Source organism: Esox lucius, chromosome 24, assembly GCF_011004845.1.
Source record: "Esox lucius isolate fEsoLuc1 chromosome 24, fEsoLuc1.pri, whole genome shotgun sequence".
Classification (NCBI taxonomy): Eukaryota; Metazoa; Chordata; class Actinopteri; order Esociformes; family Esocidae; genus Esox; species Esox lucius.
The window spans coordinates 8,884,908-8,900,053 of record NC_047592.1 but is presented as its reverse complement, the minus strand read 5'-3'; the positions used below and the strand labels follow the sequence as shown (position 1 = coordinate 8,900,053).

Here is a 15,146-nt window from a genome sequence, read left to right as displayed (position 1 = left end):
ATTTTCACCTGTGTGTGTCACCTTGTCTGTCTGTAACAAGGCCAAACATTGGAGGGTACATAAACCTTTGATCAGGGCCATTTGGGAGATTTCATTATGATTTAAAAAGGAACCAAACAATAATTCTGTGATAATAAATGGCTTAATATGATCGCTATTCTTATTCTTATTTCTTTTTTCATGATCAGTCATATTTTCTAAATGAATGCCAAAATGTCACAATTTTCTACCGGGGGTCTGCAGACTATTGAGCACAACTACACCAATCATAATTCAATCCACAGCCAATGGATGCAGCTGAGGTTTACGTGAGCGTTACGGGAAGCCAGGCTCCGGTGACTGCACATCCCATCCAATATCACAACCACTCCATTACGAGAGCCGTGACGGCAGATCGAGCAAACCACCCACACAACCGGAGGCACATCTCTTCAACTTCATAACCCCGAGAGTGAGTCAAAGAAACCTACCGCAGTTGTAAAACACTTCACCCCGGGCTACCGCGGGCCAGATTCTCTAATGTTAGATTGGGGAGTTAAATCAAAAATACATGAATCTGCTTCTCCGGGATCATCACCGTCGCTATCAGAGAACTGACACAAGACCGCCACACCGCAACCACCGCTTGGGCGCACCATAACCGACACGGCCGTTCCTGAGCACGTAACTATTTAGAGGAAACACTGAGGCCTTTAATTAAGCTACGCGCTCCCATTCTGCTCAGTGTTGTAGCTGCGGAGCACAAGCAGCTATGGAAGGGTGGAGCTGAAGAAGAGGCGGTTGGGAAGATTGCTCTCAGTGTTAAGATATCATGACAGGTGGACTGACAGCGATAGCAAAACAAGGTCCCCTCTGCTGCTGGTGTCTTTCATCTACAAGGTGCACGTTACTCAAAAGGCTTTCTTGACCGGCTACATTCGTCCCGTTTTCACAATTTCCTCAGTTAGTAGGCACCTTGTCCAGAGCTACGTACAGAATGTGCATACACACCCTCCGAGCAAGTGCCGTTTTGAGCAACGTAGGCCAATTAGTATAATTACATTTATTATTATTATCAACAGATCGAATGTCTAATTTGTTTTGCCAGATAATTGCTGCGTAGAACTGTCTTGATTGCTTCTTGTGGTTTGGTTAAAAAATAGTTTACGTTTGAACTCACACCTGTTGCCCTCAGAACTCACCCATTGCTGTGTCATTCAGCTTTTGGCTGTATGATTCATGTTTCCAAATAAATATCCACAACATTATTTCTCATAAAGCTATTTTATCGTTGTCATTATACAAAACGAAACACCCAGACCCTGGGTGGGCTGGCAAATGTTGGCTTAAACAGGCAATCGATGCCTGCGCTTCAATCCCAGCAAGACACGCCGACATCCCATACACCTTCACTGCCTTTCCCTATTGATCCTCAGATCAGAACACCCACAATGCCTCTGCAATAGGCAGGCAGCTAAGAGCTGCTGCGGTAAGTAAAGCAGGAAGTCAAGAGAGCAGACAAATCCGGACACGGGTAGCCAGTCGAGAGTGATGCACGATCCTACAGCAGAGATTAAGCCGAGCTGTAAGCTAGGGGGACCTTGTTTGCCAAAGGAAATGATTGTTCTGATCTCTGGCCATGGTTCTGTCCTTCCCACTTCATCCTTCACTCTTCCCTCTCATCGCTGTGCTTTGGATGGTGTTCAGCCTGGACTGAAGACTATCTTTCAGAGACACTGCCAGTGCCAGCCTCAGAGTCCCTGTTCAAAGCCGGCAGAGCATGAAAGAGAAGGCTCGCTTTTTTTTTCTCCAAACCCATGATTCATCTCTCAAGTAATTATGGGGCCTGTGTAAAAATGTTCCTCAGAGATGGTTCATGTGGATTGTGTCCCGTTGTCTGTCAGTGGATAGAGCAGCAAACCTCAGTAGGCTTTCCCCTTTCAAACGCACAATTTAAACACTGCTTAGGGAATGACGGGTAATATGACTGGGAATGAAAGTCAAGGATGTGACGATTAAAGATAACAAACTGTCAAACGTGAGCTTATATTTCAGGGAGCCGGGTCCCCACCGCCGAGAACAGTCGTCGATTAATGAAAAGTGAAGCGAAAACATCGTCCCTTACAAGTCTACACCAAAAAATAAAAAAAAATCCACTATGAATGAGCATCTAGTCTTCAGGGATTGGGCAATCCGTTGGGATGCGTCTGTGTAAACAAACACTACATGACTGTTCAAGTTGGAGACGGTGAGGTGGCGGCGTGCTGCTCTCCCTTTGCTTTACCTACAACACTAGAGCCAGAGTCTCCCCAGAGAGACGGCGGAGTGCTGCCCCAAGAGGCCATCCTTCCACCAAACCATTAGCACCATTAATTGACTAAACCGCTGTATTTACATCCTCTTTTACAGACGGCTCCCTGGCTCCCTGGGGCATTGGAACTGGAGTAGACAAGACATTCTGGATTGAACTGGCAACGAGGGAAAGTCTGAGTTGTACTTATGGAGAATGGGGAATAGAGCAGAGAAACCGTAATCCCTCTGCATTCATCCCTTTTATCTTATAGATCTGTTCAGGCAGTTTCTACCTAACCAACCTTCATATAACATTGTACAGTATGTTCCGTTAGATAAAGGAGAGACACTAACTCAAGGCATTTTGCGCCGCTGGGATCCTCTTCCCAGCGCTTTAAGAAAACCGATTCCATTTGGATATGTCAAAAGCCTTGCTCCTGTCGGTACATGTAAGGGCTGAGGAATGAAAGACAGGCGTCCCTTTTTGATATCATAAAAATCTAGCGCGAGGAAAGTAGTGCTCTGTTTTTCTGCACCCCTCCCCCACAGCAGAAATTTGAAATCGGCGAGTAAGAAGTTGACACAGACGGAGTAATGACGGCTCTACTGGAATATTTATTTTTCACTGCTCCCCAAGCCAGACTGTGGTGCGTAACACCGCAAACAAGACATCCAGAAAGGCTAAATGAATCCGACAGAAAGACACTGGGCAGGAAGTGAACAGGATGTAAAAGCAGGCTGTTTCAAAGCACTAAAAGACAACATCAGCCTTAGCAGGCCGCATTTCATTTCTTCCCCCTTCTGTTCCCAGGGGTGAGCGGGAAACTTGTGTTGTTGCTTTTATGGTAATCCTTTCTTTCAGGGCTAAATAAAGATGTGAGGACTACAGAGAAAGAACTATGTCTGTGCAAGTGAATAATGAATTTCTCAATTACTGATCTTCAACTTTGTACGGCTGGTACTAACGGCGCGATGAGAAGCGGCGTTAGTACGGCACGAATATGCACGCCCGGATTTCGGGTGACCCGGTGAGAACCGGTGAGAACCGGTGAGAACCGGTGAGGGTGCCTCAAGATATCACACTCTCCTCCCTGGTCTCAAGGCGACAGAGTGGAGACGTCGCCTGCCTCCTCACAGCCTCACCGAGAGCGGCTGCTAAACGGGCTGCCTTGGCGGAGGACTTGCAGCGAAACCGGACGAAGGCCCCTGTAGAGGGACGGGCTGACCCAATATGCCCCGTCGCCCGCCGTAGCATTCTTCTGGCACGCAGAACACAACCCGGAATTTCAAATACCACCCACAGGCTAAGGACGAGTACCCTCAAGCGTAAAAACAAACTGTCTGCACGTCAACGCTGTAGTCACCACGGGATTTTAAATCCAAAAACCAAGCCGGATTGCCAGGCAACAACGCCCCAAGAAACCGTGTCACAGTCCAAATAATTTAGGATTTTACCGTAACTAGGTGGGACAAGCACACAACCCAGTAAGAGCAGGTAGACTTTCCTCAGTGAAGTAGATAGATCAACAGGTGACGTCTAACTTAGGTAGGGCCCCTCTCAGTCTCCTCCAGTTACAACACTTCAAATACTAAAACTTATTATTTTATGTAGTGCTTCTGTCTTTCACACTCCTCCATTAAAGACAGCCTTTAAAGATTATATTCTGGCCAGCCATGAGTCAGAGAGAGAATTTAGAATTAAAAGGAGAAAAGCCTTTCCAAGGTCATTTGACTTTAACGAAAGACAGTTGCAGAACACATTACAGAATTATGAGAAGCGCAGACACAGGCAAGCAGCGAGACAACACACACACACACACACACACACACATGCTCTGAACATACTTTAGATGCAAAAGCAAATTTAAAAAGTACCAGTACCAGTCACTTGGGTGTGTCTAAACTTTTGACTGGTACTGTAAGTGTATATACATCTATACACACAAATAAATATACATACATATCTATACACCGTATACTGTGATAGGTGGTCTTTCTGAGCAGCACGTAGAAGTAGCCTGGCCCCCTGACTCACTTCAAAGCATGAGGCCTTGACTTTAAGACCTCTCCGGTATAAACAACACTCCTTCAATCTCCTAAATCTCTTACAACTCCTATATACCAGAAGTGTTCATTTAGCTTTGAGCGACCTTATCCCTCACCGAGCTTCTGTCACCGGTAGAGAAAGCAAGAATAAGGGTCTGAAACAGAAAGAAATTGAAATGCCTGATGTGCAAAGGGGGAGGGAGGAGACAGCCAGGGAGGAGAGAGAGGGGAGAGTCAGCCAGGGAGGAAAGAGAGGGGAGAGTCAGCCAGGGAGGAGAGAGAGAGGGGAGAGACAGCCAGGGAGGAGAGAGAGGGGAGAGACAGCCAGGGAGGAGAGATAGGGGAGAGACAGCCAGAGGGGAGAGATGGGGGAGACAGCCAGGGAGGAGAGAGAGGGGAGGGACAGCCAGGGAGGAGAGAGGGGGGGGGACAGCCAGGGAGGAGAGATAGGGGAGAGACAGCCAGAGGGGAGAGATGGGGGAGACAGCCAGGGAGGAGAGAGAGGGGAGAGTCAGCCAGGGAGGAAAGAGAGGGGAGAGTCAGCCAGGAAGGAGAGAGAGGGGGGAGAGACAGCCAGGGAGGAGAGAGAGGGGAGAGACAGCCAGGGAGGAGAGATAGGGGAGAGACAGCCAGAGGGGAGAGATGGGGGAGACAGCCAGGGAGGAGAGAGAGGGGAGGGACAGCCAGGGAGGAGAGAGAGAGCAGAGTCAGCCAGGGAGGAGAGAGAGGGGAGAGATAGCCAGGGAGGAGAGAGAGGGGAGGGACAGCCAGGGAGGAGAGATAGGGAAGAGATGGGAGAGACAGCCAGGGAAGAGTGAGGGGTTAGAGACAGCCAGGGAGGAGAGAGAGGGGAGAGACAGCCAGGGAAGAATGAGGGGGGAGAGACATCCAGGGAGGAGAGAGAGGGGAGAGACAGCCAGGAAGGACAGAGGGGAGAGACAGCCAGGGAGGACAGAGGGGAGAGACAGCCAGGGAGGACAGAGGGGAGAGACAGCCAGGGAGGACACAGAGGGGAGAGACAGCCAGGGAGGAGAGAGGGCTTGTTCACATTACGCAAAATTCCTAAAACAAGAACACTCGAGATGCTACATTACTTTGTTGTCTAAACCTGCATGCATCGACAGTTCGAGACGCCACCTTCCAAGGTTGCGTGCCCAACATTGATAGAGTCCCACCAGGGTTTTACAAGCAGGAAGACAATTCTCAGAATATTACCAAGTTTCTGCACATGCATATCGCTCCATTTTCCCGTGGTTGATGGCCACAATCCTGCCGGGGTACATTCAAACTCTACGGAAATATTTATGCAAACTGTGATAAGCCTCTCCGGCGTTTTATTCGCTCTGTCACAACGTAAACAAGCCAAGAGATCAGTTTGAACTACACAGAAAGATAAAAAAAAAGAGAGTGATGATTCAACAACCCAGAAAGTCACAGAGGGTGATCGAGAAGGATATATAGAGAGAGAGGGCGGTAGAGAAAATGATAGAGAAATGGGGGGGGGGGGTTGTTTAAACAAAAGACTCCTCCAGAGGCTACGGTGGAACCACTGACTCATAGGTCAATAGCAAGGGTCAAGGAGAGGTGAGACAGAGTTAATAACTTGGTAAATGACTGGAGGAGGGCCTCATCTTCAGGTGTCACAACCAGTTAAGGGAACGAGCAAAGACAGATAACCAGTCACACACTGTAGCCCACAGGGACCAGGTTACCAGAGGGGCACGTCACACTGGGCTGAGATTTGGAAAGACGTGAGGACACTCCACATGCTCATGCACGCACGAACTGAGCTTGGTTGTGAGCACGCGATATGTTTCCGTGATGGGAAATTTCACTGGGTCATCAAAGACATATCTGACCGCTGGTAATAGTTGGTGAAGGCGTTGTCTATTTTAATCCTTCTGTAAAAAGAATAAAGCTCCATCCCTCTCCGTGGGAAGCTCAACGACGTGGGTGTAACATGGTTTCAGGTAGTGGTTTTCATCTAAAGGGATAACGGATGTAAGGAGAAATTGGAAAGACATAACTGATTCTGAAAATTTTCCCAGTTAGACATACGCCAATTACATAACTAGAGTAAATGGCAAGAGGGACAGTAGAAGGTGAGAAAGTCTATATAAAAAAAAAAAAGAGCAAGGTCTCACAGCTTCCTTACATATATTTCCTGGAGTAATATGCCATGGAGAAAGGTGTATACATGTTATGTACATTATGCTGTGCTCGGAAGGCAATAACTTGTCAAAAAGCTTTCCGGAGGTAGATCCAGGAATGGTTGTCATGTTGTTTTTGAACCTGGTTCTTGTACAGTTACTGGACCAGAAGGGCCGTAGTCCATCAACAGGAAACCACTGTGCTTTTAGGTAAAGTGCCCATCCATGGGAGGTAAGAGTGCTCTGGACGCTGTAGCCATTTCAGCCGTTTGCCGTCTCCCATGCTTTCGATGTCCATTCAGTTCCACTGCACCCCCTGTGGAAGACATCCTCCCATGCTTTCGATGTCCATTCAGTTCCACTGCACCCCCTGTGGAAGATATCCTCCCATGCGTTCGATGTCCATTCAGTTCCACTGCACCCCCTGTGGAAGACATCCTCCCATGCTTTCGATGTCCATTCAGTTCCACTGCACCCCCTGTGGAAGACATCCTCCCATGCGTTCGATGTCCACTCAGTTCCACCCCCTGTGGAAGACATCCTCCCATGTGTTCGATGTCCACTCAGTTCCACCCCCTGTGGAAGACATCCTCCCATGGCCATATTGGCAGTTACTGTACAGAAGGAGGGATTCAAGAGTCCCGTAAGACACCGCAGTAGAACAGAGGGGCGCTGCGTAATCTGTGGACATCAGAGAGTTGGAGGCAAAAACAATGCCGCAGTACAAACGAGCGTCAGATAGGAGGCGCAGGAGAGTGATGCTAGCTTTCGGGATCCTCCCGGCTTTCTCCGGTTAGTAGGGTGTGACGAGTTGGATGTGAGAACAGAAAAACATTTGGAAATGAATACCGAATTAAATATATATGTAAATGACATACATTTGTAAATGTATTTGGAACATGCATATGTTTGGTACAAAAAAATGCATTATATTGTTTGGTATGAGCAAGTAGTTATATTGAATTTTGCAACTGTGCTTATTCTTCAGTAGAATGAACGTTTATTTTAACATAATTTCAGTGATCATATTATCACTCATGTGTCACTGCGAATCCACCATGAAAAAGCTTGATGATGGCCGTTCCATAAAATAATATATCTATTTTAGACAGCACTGTCATTTTCCCTCCTCTATCAAGCTTTTGAATCGCAGAGGAACCGGAGGCTTCACACTAAATTGACTTCAAATTCTGGATGGAGTGATGCCTTTGTGCTGCATTGTTGAAGAAAAAGTTGGCCTCCCTGACGGGGGGGGGGGAAATGTTACAGCGTAAAGACGGACATGCTGCGGATGGACTTCTCCAAAATGTCCGCTTGCTTTGAGAGGTTGTCACTCGCTGTCACATTGGCAGGAGACACAGATGAGAGACATGCTGTCAACCACAGCAGGGGGGGGGGGGGCACGCCGAGTATGACTGATAATCCTTTCGCTGCCTGCAGAGCCACAGTGGTGTGAAGAAATGTGTTAACAAATAAACACTCCTGAAGCTTGGAGGCGACGACAAATGCAAAGCAGAGGACGACGTCTTGTGAGGAAAAGTAATTACAATAAGGTTGGGTATTACCGTAGCGTGTCCTAAATCTGCTTTAGAAATGACCTAGATTCAAAATACCTTATAGGGAGCTGTTGTCTGAATATAATGACGGCCTGGATGAACGACAGATACTGTCTGATGATTGCTCCGTCCTCATACCACTAGTAAATCTCCCACACATTCCTCTAGTCTGCCAAATATTTTCTTTTTTTTACAAAAATAACTGTGATTGGATTAAAGAACGATATAAGGACAATTGCTGAGTGCTGGTAGCTATTGGTATAATTTACAACAGCGTAGCGTGTTGATTACAGACAGGGAGTACTGAGCTTCGTGAAATATCCCATTTTCATAAACTCTATCCGTCAACTATCATGACCGGCGAATTGGATTCCACGTAGCGTGTAAAATGTAAATGAGAAGCTCCTATCATAAACTACAGACACAAATGGCAGCTAGCTTATGGCGCGCTGAGGTGGAATCTCAATGCGGATACTACACTGCATTTCTGCTGACTAGAACAAAGGCACGGGCGAAGAAGAAGAAGAAAGAAAAAAAAAATGCCAAAGATGAGAAGTTGAAGGAACAAAAGTTCACGTCTGACTTTGACTTCATAACAGCACGTCAGTCACAGGGAGGCCTGTGAAACTCATTTGCCCGTAATTAGAGAAAGAGAAGGTCTAATTGCGCGGGTGCATCTGCCTCTTGCTGAGCGACAGCACAGAAGCCTGTGACACTCAAAAAACCTCCACTGCACTGTCGCGGCACATGCCCGAAATCCTGCCCGAGCCATTAACCTGAACAATGGAGATAAAGATGGAGACCAAGGCGAGCCGGTCTTCGGTGAGGGAAGATGATATTTAACAGTCAGGAGCTGTCTATATCAACACTGGTGTCCATGTTGAAGGTGATTTCTATATTAAAGGTGCTACAGTGTTGTAGTATTTTATTGCTTTTTCCGTCTGTTTACAAGCGGTGGACCAGGCCGAGTAAAATGGCTGTGTTTCCAAGATCACTCACAAAGCCAAATAGGAACAAAGGTTTTAATAAGAAATAGAAGAGATCAAAAATATGTCAAATGGATATCCACTTTTAAAAATAAATGTCTACATTATAGCACCGAAGAAATCCATGCTTCTGGTCATTAAAATGTAAAGGTACGGTAGTGGCAAGCCATTTGACCGACCTCTGATTGATCACTGTTTAATGGTTCGGGAGCAGCTTCACCTCGGGCTAGCATCGCTAACCCTCAAGCGGATCAGTTCATAGGTCATGCCCAACGACCACAGGGGGAAAGGCACAATCAAGCACGGATCAGGAGAGGTTAGGCCCACGATTCTGGTATCACTCTCTATCTCTCTACATCAAGACTATCGAACTCCGTTCCCGTATGTCCAGGTCACTTCTGTTCCTCGTCCTGATCTAATCAGGGACACGTTTTCCATGTGCAGGCTGGAGTCCACAGCACATCGCATGCTCCAGGGTAGGGTGCTGTGCTTCGAACACGCTTCAGACTGCTGAGATGTTAAAGACCGCTAGACTGTGGTCAGCTTGGTGCAAAAGCTTAAGACTTTTGCACCATCGGAGAGGGTAGTATTTTATATAACATGACAACCAACAAAGAGGAGTTAATGTTCTGCTTCTATTATCATATAATGGAAACAAACAGAAGCAGACCTGCCACTAAATGCCCTGCTATTTAAATGTAGATGAATGTACATTAATGACTAGGGTGTGTTATGTACACGTCGGACAGAATCTCCAGGATGTTTGGAAGGTCAAAGAAAGAGGACGGGAGGGAGAGGGGGAGGGAGGGGAGGGAGGGATGGAGGGAGGGGAGGGGGTCTGACAGTTCATCGATGATAGCCGCATATTAGTATCGACACCAAGAACCCACTAGGGAGAGCCAACCTTATCTCTGCACAGCGAGAGAGCGATTGAGGGAGGGCAGGAACGAGAGAAAGGAAGGAAGAACAGATAGGGAGAAAGGGGAGATAGAGGAAGAAGGAAGAAGAGATGGGAAGGGGAAGAGGGGAAGAAAGCAAAGGAGGGAGAGAAAATCAGAGAGAGAGAGAGAAACAGCGATGAGATACTGAGTGAGAGAAGGAGATCAGGAGGAGAGGGCACGGGAGAGAGAGAGGAGTGACAGGGTAAGGAGAGCCAGCAAAATGCTTATCTCTGAGGAGGGAAATGAGAGGCAGTAGAGGGTTTGGGGGTTTAGGAAGGAGGAAGGGACACAGTTGGCTGTGTTGTGTGCAAAGACGGCGAGGCAGTATGGATGAACGACAAACACGATAGAAACAACTTCCACGTACAGGATGCGTATGGACAGTAAACAGCTGTGCCCGTCTACGTTGAGCTGGGTTAGGTTTAAAAACACATATCGAATGAGAGCGATGAACATGAATCGCGAGTTCACTCAGTCATAACACCTGTAAGCACAAGAAACAATCCTTCCTGTTTGTCCGAAAACACGTACTTTTCTACACAGCATGCTCATACCCAGAGGGCCCGGCAGCAGATGGTTTGGTAGAGGAGTATCTTTGTGCTCCCTCTCATTTATTGTTTTCTCCATTTCATCTCCTCTGCCCGACATGTTTTTCCCCTCGGTCCCCAGTGTGTCGTTTTATTATGTACTCCGACATGTCCTTGCCACCTAGATTTTATTGTACGCTTTCATTCCCAGAATGTATTTGTCCTTTTTATTGCATTTGAATGACAACATAACCCCTCAAAATATGGTTCGTATCCTTATTCCCTCGAGTGTATTCAATTGTCATGTTAAATTTGGCGAAAACAGCTAATTCTACCAATACCACAGGTGAGGTCTTCAGCTTACCAACAAGTGAAATCAGGGAGCTTAAAATGGTAGGGTGGGGACAAGGCCCGGACATGATGTAAGAACCCCATGATGAAAACTCGTTCAAACATATAATGTCTTCATGACCTCTAATGAAAGGGGACCGACGTCCAGGCGCAAGGTAACGACATGGAAACCAGGTTAAGGTTCTTTCCCTATGCCTCTAAAAGGTTCAGTAGAAGAATGAATTACAAAACTGTCGTTGTTGCATTCTGGGATATGGTGATTTCGTAATCTGCTTCCTGTTCACTGAACATAGGACGCAACTATGTGCAAGGCCGATCAGAGAAGCCCGGGCAGAGCGTCTTCTGTTTGGGTCCCCCCCCCGGGTTTCAATCTGTAATGAAACCACTTTGTTCATTGTTAAGTCAAATGCCAGCCTAAAATGTAACAGGCAGGTGTACTCTTTGTATTCAGTACATTATACTTTCAAATGCAGGTTGTACACTTACATCATTTATGTCATTTACCTGCATGTTCATGGTTTTGTATTGTGTTCTCTAAGTTATTTGGGGACCTCAGGGAAAGAATGTGCTGCGTCTGGCAATGGCTGAAGAGGATCCCAGTAATAAACATGGTATTAATAACAGTCAAAATAGTGACTGACATTTTGCAGGCAGTAAATAACCCAGGACTAGAAATGGTCTTGACAGAAACCGCGGTGGAGGCGGGGACGGAAAGCGGCAGAGAGACCGAGATGCAGAAAGACAAAGACAGATGTACCGAGGGAGTCCCAGACTGAGCGACAGAGAAGGTGAGATTGTTCAGGGCTGAAGCCTTGCCCAAGAGGACCACAGCACAACGACCGGAAAAGGGATCAGCCAATGAAAAACAAACAGGGCCATGGAACAAAAAGCCGGTGGGGGGGGGGTGGGGGGGAATTGAAAAGGAACAGCGAAGGGAGACAACAAATCTCTTAAACCCCCACCCCATCATCCTCTCACCAACTGCATTACAGGCTCTGGTTCTGACCCCAGGTTCAGCGCCGAGCCCCTCGTAAATAGCCTGTCTCAGATCAACCTTACAAGCTTTTCACACTGTCCTCATTGCAATTTGTAATGCACGCTTCGGGAGCCACAATCCTGTCAGTGCGGTACGACTGACCGGCGTTCTAATGCCTCACTGACACTACATGTCAGTGCGCTGCGACCAGCGTTCAAACGCCTCAGTGACACCACCTGTACAGAGGCCCAGAGTGATTTAGACCCCAGGGCCCCGTTAGGAGCCTCTGGGGACCACTGTATTACCCCTCCTTCACTGAGGGTTTCAACTGACGTCTTCAGCCGCTCTGCCACTACATTGCAGAAGGCAGTACAAGACCGCCATCTTTTAAATTGTTTGCAGTGTTTTAAAAAAATATATATTAGGGACTTTGTATGTAATCAACATCTCAGGGTATCGGATCTTCAGAATCAGAGTTTCAATGCCAAAGGTGCATTTTCACACGTCACGTCACCCAAGTGCGTTCTGGCTCCACCCCAAACCATCAGTTTTATGGACCAATCAGAATGAGGAGATTTCAGAAGAACAACGTTTTATTTACTACTGGGTGTATATTCATGCCCGTGTGTTTCTAACTCATTCACAAAAAAAGCAGCTATCCTCAATTTAAACACAAAACCACCAAATGTGCAGTGACCGCAACTTCCACAGAATGTCCAGAGCAGTGTGAAAAACCACCCACTGAAGTAAGCATTTACCGCTGGGGTTACGGAAGTAAATGGTGGCCGACTTTAAATCAAGAAAGGTGGCATTGTGGGTTGGATTGCTGATGCACTAACCTCCCAGATATGCTGTAGTGTCTCTCCGCAGCGCTCGATTTTATTCCCTCACCTTTCCACGAGCTATTAGTCATAGGCAAGGGAACCTTTGCAGGAAAAAGAAAAAACAGCGGGCTCGCCGACGTTTTTATAACCAGAGGGGTCAAGCAAAGCTATTGGGAATTTGTCCGGAACGTCTGGGAAGTATCCGTGAGGTGAAGACCAGGGGAGGGGATTACAAAATGGGATTAAGGAATCACAATTGTGCTGTAGAAAATCAACAAGCACAGGAGATAGTATAGTCATCTCTGGTGAAGGATAAACATTGACCGAATTCCCGTGATCCTGTAGGTGTGATGTGATTCAAATGATATTTCTTGGGCTTGTGTCCATATTGAGTAAGTGCTGAAATTGGAGTGTATGGATTTGTCCCTCCAAAAGCAATTTTTTCAAAGCCCCTAGTGTTAATGCATAACAATGGGTAGAAGATATATATCATTCTATAAAAAACTCAAATGAAACATTCGGCAAATTCTAAATGTCAGAATTTAGGCACTCAAGACAAAACTGCTAAATCACAAAAAAACGTGGGTGTATTTACTGTATTTTCAATGTGTTTACCCGAGGACCTCATCATGGCACGTCATTATTAATCGAGAAGCCGACTTGTCCACGTCCGTAAAGCCCTTCTCCTCCGGTGGGCAACAAACCCAATAAACATGACTCACGCACAACCTCCCATGTTCATTACCAGTGAGAAGCATGCCCTCCAGATCAATAAGCCACCAATCAGACCTCGTCTCGCAGACCCACAACGACAGAGGCAGAAATAAAATTAAATAAAATCCGCTTTATTTCCCAGATGTTGTGCAGGGTCTAGCGAAAGGCTAGAATTCCTGGCTGTGAAAAACCAGTAGAAGGTTCCACAGACACTAATACCAAAGAAAAAGAGGAATCAAGGACACCCTGAACGGCAGCAGCAGCGGCAATGTAGGTCAGGAAACTAAACATTTTAGTCAGTTAGCAGATGCTCTCGTGCTAGGTGAGGGAGATTTCAATCTTTTTAAACAGAAGAACATTTTCTGCGCTGGGGTTTGATCCGGTCACCCCCTGAACCATGCAGGGCACCTGCTCAGCTTTCTCTCGACTGCTACAGTGCTGGCGGGAGCCGGACTTGAGGACCCGGGTCAGTGGGGGGGGGGGGTGCCTGTGGTGGAGCCTGGTTGACAACAGAGGATCACTGAACGCTTCGCTCTAATTCACGCTAACCTTTGTTGAGACGGCATCAGAGCGACGGCATGTTTTAAAACGACTGATGTGACATCAACAGGCCTTAGCTGTCTGTTCTACTGTGCCGTCTGATATTCCAGACACTGTTTGAGGATGTTAGGGGTCTTTTAATGGCCTTGGGATAGGGAAAACGGATCAAGAGCGTCTGGATTCACACAGCCATCTATCTTGTTATAGCCAGTTTGGAGCTTAGCCTCTTTACAGTGTGAAAAGGCTACCAAGGCTGAAAAAAGCAAAAGTGTGTGAGCGCAGATCCATGAAACTGCCAGCGTAACTTTATCATCATCGTAACATCTATCGTTATAATGTTTCTGTATTACATGGATGTGTGAATGGCTGATGACCGTGTTTCAAAATACCCCTAAATACCCCTGAAAAGTGCATATATATATTTTTTATTTTTATATGTTCCTTCCCACTCTAATATAACACAGAATGTGTCTTTTGAGACAGGTGCAGGAGCTTCTTAAAAATGTGATCCATGTAAGCCCACAGACATTGACAGGAAACCGATGTCTGTCTGTCTGTCTGCCTGTCTGTCTGTCTGTCTGCCTGTCTGCCTGTCTGTATGTCTGCCTGTCTGTCTGTCTGTCTGCCTGCCTGTCTGCCTCTCTGTCTGCCTGTCTGTCTGTCTGTCTGTTTCCATGCACACATATTACATTAGGTTTTGATCTGTTAGTCTGACTCCCGTTCCAACGTCCGCTCCTTAGTGGCTGGAGCCAAAGAAGGTTGTTCGAGGAGCAGAGAGGGAGCTCCATCCACCATTAGACATTAAGCGTTCCCTAACGAGGTCCGGTATAAGTCCATCTGATAATAGCCAGGACCAGAAGGCCCGGTGGACCAGAAGGCCCGGTGATGGATGCACTCAGACTCCGTATCCTCATTCAACTTGATTATTAAGCTCTTAATCTTTCCCCGGTTCCCCTTTTTACAGGCTACACACTGTAGAGCTAAATAAAGCCTTCGTAAGCCCTTCGTGGGACCTTCACAGACGCTTCGTATGTCATTCACAAGCAGACATCGCGGTGTGTCGCGGGTTCGCATTATGACCGTGTAACGAGTTTTAAGCTACACAGAGCAAGGGCTGCTATTCCTGCACTGTTCCACGGTTGCTCAGCTGTGACACTGACCTCTATAACAGTAATTGATTATGCCGTAATCAAGAGGATGACTCCCTGGAACATTGCATCATTTAGTTATTCAGTGATACCATTGTCTCACACTTTCCGGGTCA

The 15,146-nt window shown here is 46.8% G+C and overlaps 1 protein-coding gene across 10 annotated transcripts in view; it reads right to left on the bottom strand.

Annotated features, from left to right (window-relative positions):
- The window catches only part of nrxn2b (neurexin 2b), a 638,533-nt gene that overhangs the window by 520,696 nt on the left and 102,691 nt on the right, over nucleotides 1-15,146 (bottom strand). The gene's annotated exons all lie outside the window — the stretch shown is intronic.